The sequence below is a fragment of the Caretta caretta genome, chromosome 1 (genome assembly GCF_965140235.1).
Source record: "Caretta caretta isolate rCarCar2 chromosome 1, rCarCar1.hap1, whole genome shotgun sequence".
Taxonomy (NCBI): Eukaryota; Metazoa; Chordata; order Testudines; family Cheloniidae; genus Caretta; species Caretta caretta.
In genome coordinates, this window is record NC_134206.1 from 4,092,594 (window position 1) to 4,096,345 (window position 3,752).

Genomic DNA, 3,752 nt, shown 5'->3' on the forward strand with positions numbered 1-3,752 from the left:
ATGGGTGACACTGAAAGATCAGGTGATGGTCAGAGAGAGGGAACTCAGCAAGAGAAAGAGCAGTGCTTGGTCATTGAGTCATAAGAAATTAAGTGTAAGGAATTTCTCAGACTGCGAACTTCCACAATCTTGTGTTCAACCAAACTAGGAGAGAGCACCCATAATTAACAAGGAGATCTCCTTTTGCCCTCTTGTCACACAGGTTTAAAGTCATTGGCCCCCAGCTATCATATTCTGCAGGTGTATTTGCCCACTTTGTCACAGAGTTCTTTGATTTTGACCCCATAAATGATAGGGTTGAGCATGGGCGGGAGGAGGACATAGAGGTTGGCCAAGATGATGTGAACATGGGGAGCAACGCCCTTTCCAAACCGGAGAATCAGAGTGGTTAAGAGGACAGAAGTATAAGAAATCAGCATCACACAGATGTGGGCTGTGCAGATGTTGAGGGCTTTTTGATGGGCTTTCTTGGAGGAGATTCTGAGGACAGCCCTGATAATCAGGCCATATGACAGGACAATGAGTGCCAGGTCTAACCCAAAGACTAAAACCACTATCACCAAACCATACATCCTGTTGACTGTGATGTCCCCACACGACGTCTTTGCCACAGCTATGTGGTCGCAGTACGTGTGGGCGATAATGCGGTTGGCACAGAATGGCAGCCTCCTCAGGAGTAGGGGCATGGGCAGAATGAAGAGAACAGCTCTTATCAAACCCACGAGCCCTAGATTAGCTATGCATGTGTTGGTGAGGATGGTGGCGTATCTCAGGGGGTTACACATGGCAACGTATCGATCGAAGGCCATTGTTACAAGGACAGCTGAGTGCATCGTATAAACCGTGTGAAGGAAGAAAGTCTGGGTGAGGCATTCACCCACAGTCATGCCCTTCAAATTGAACCAAAATATTCACAGTGCATTCGGCACGGCGGATGTAGACATGCCAATGTCTGTGACTGCCAGCATGCAGAGAAGCAGGTACATAGGCTTGTGCAGGGTCTGCTCTTTGCTGACAGCAAAGAGAATCATGAAATTTCCCATCAGGCCAATAATGTAGAACATAGAGAAAGGGATGGAAATCTAAAGGTGGGCAGCTTCCAGGCCAGGGATGCCCATTAGAATGAACACTGAAGGATCAGAGGGGGTGAGGTTGAAAACTGCAATGAGATGGTTGATCGTTCGATCATGCTCAGAAATGCTCCAGGTGCCTGTGAAGGGAGAGAAACACAGCGAGGTGGGTTAGACACTTTCGATCAATTATTACAGTAAATATTTTATAGTTATTACCAATAGAAAGAGGGTTGAGCAGTAAGTTGCCAACATTTACAGATGGCACCAGAATATTTCAGTCATAGTCCAGTCTAGAGAAGTCCTCAGAGGGAGCTAACAAAGCCAGGGGAATGGGCAGCATGCTGGCAGATGAATTTCAATGTCAGTAACTGCAGTGTTTATGCCCACTGGAGGTAAAAACTTGAACTCCTCAAAATCCTTACAGGGGCCTGGACATCATGGTATACAGCTCTGTGAAACCCTGCTCACAGTGCAAGCAGGGACAGAAACTGAGCAAAATATCGGGATGCAGGAGGAGTGGGGTACAAAATCATACAGAAAATACAATGCCATGAGATCAGTCAGTCAATGTTTCACCATCCTCTGGACTCCTCTGTGTAGTACCAGGCACCCTTCTCATACAGGATATTGCAGGACCAGAGAGGTTTAGGAAAGGGCAACAAGAATGATTAAGGGCCTGGGGGGGAACTCATATGAAGATAGGTTGAAAAGACTGGGATTGTTACCTTACAAAGGAGATGAATAAGAGGGGACATGAGAAAAGTCTATAAAATATTCACTGGTAAAGAGCTGATCGATGATATGTTCTCCCTGTCTCATGACATTACACTGAAACATGGCCCATTCAAAACAGATAAAAATAGAATGCATTCTTCACTCAGTGCCCAATGTGACTGAGGAACGTATTGCCACAAGAGGTTGTTCAGACTGTAAGCTAAGCAAGAATCAAGAAGAGTTTGGACATTTACATCGTGAGATTATCCAGTTAGAATAGTTAGAGCTAAATAAACATTTTGGAAAGCCTATACACCCCTGTGTTTCAGGGCACAAGCCAGTCTCTAGCTGTTAGGCATTTGGGTGATGCTCTCAGGATTGTCAGGTCATCCCCCCCATCCACTTACTGCTGGGTTTCTTACACCTTCTTCTGCAGCTCCTAGGGCTGTCAGTGTTAGAGAGAGGACACTGGACTAGATGGACCATAGGTCTAGTCCACAGTGCCATTCGTGTATTGGAAAGGATCAAAGTTTCCCTAAGGGAAATAGCGATTATCATTTGTCAATAATAGACACTCAGATTGTCAGGGCAAATTGAATCTTGCAGACTTGATATAGTGGTCTGGCATTACTATAACACTGGAGAGAAAAGAAAGAGCCAAAGCTTACACAAACTCATTTGTCTATCAGCATTTCTGGGCTGCTGCTCATGGCCATAGAATCTGAGCATCTTCTCCTCCCCTCCTGTCTAACAAACCATGCTTTGAATCCCCAAGAACGTGACATGCAATGGAACTGCTCTCGCACATCCTTGTTTTAAACCCAGAGTAATAACCCCTCCCATCTGATAGCAGGGGCAATCTGTGCTGCCCTCGGTCAGACAGAGGGTATGTCATAAACCCCCAATAGGGCAATATCGTGCCATGGGCAGAAACAGCTTCCTGAGTGCCTTCAGTGATCAGCATGTGCCCTGAAGCCTGCGGACTGCTAGAGTAACCACACCAGCTGTAATTAGGATAGCGAGGGTGGAGGGAGATGTTCAGAGGCACAGATGTGGGTTAGGTGCCCAGTCTCCATCCACATTCAATGGGACTCATAGTTGTTAAGGCACAAAGGCAGTAGGTACCAATTACAGTCTTGGTCTCACCAACATCCTCTGGTAAAGAGGCCATCAATGGCTATTTGCCAGGATGAACAGGGACGGTGTCCCTAGCCTCTGCTTGCCAGAAGCTGGGAGTGGCTGACAGGGATGGATCACTTGATGATTCCCTGTTCTGTTCATTCCCTCTGAAGCACCTGGCATTGGTCACTGTTGGAAGACAGGATACTGAGCTCGATGGACTTTCAGTCTGACCCAGTCTGGCCACTCTTATGACTAAGACAGGATATTATATCGATCTATAAAACTGACTGGTGTGGAGAAATTGAATACAGAAGTGTTGTTTACTCCTTCACATAATTTCATTTGGTGCTTTCCAGTTCTTGTGGTAATAGATAGACAGCAGGTTTAAAACAAACAAAAGGAAACATTTCTTCAGTCAACCTGTGGAACTCTTTGCCAGAGAATGTTGTGAAGGCCAAGACTGTAGCAGGGTTCACAAAAGAATTAGATAAGTTAATGAAGAATAGGTCATAGATTCATGGAAGATTAGGGTTGAAAGAGACCTCAGGAGGTCATCTAGTCCAACCCCCTTGTTAGCCGAAGACCAAGGATGTTTGGTGAGGTGCCAGCTATGCCCGTTTATACCATCCGTGACTTTAACCGCTAGGACGCACTGTCCCTTCGCGGCGGGCAGCCCGGGCTAGGCTGACGGATGCCCCAAGGTCCTAATCACCCGTGACTTTAACTGCTAGAGCTCAGAGCTCCTTTGCAGCAGGCAGCCAGGATTGACTGACAGGTGCCCCAAGAGTTTGCCCCGTGGAGGCGGCACAACTCAACGCTAGGCTCTTAGTACTCTCACCTAAT

The 3,752-nt window shown here is 46.6% G+C and overlaps 1 pseudogene; it reads right to left on the bottom strand.

The window, feature by feature from the left end:
* Nucleotides 1-227: 227 nt before the first annotated feature.
* On the bottom strand, nt 228-2,958 carry LOC142071068 (olfactory receptor 52P1-like; annotated as a pseudogene).
* Between the last annotated feature and the right edge of the window lie 794 nt (nt 2,959-3,752).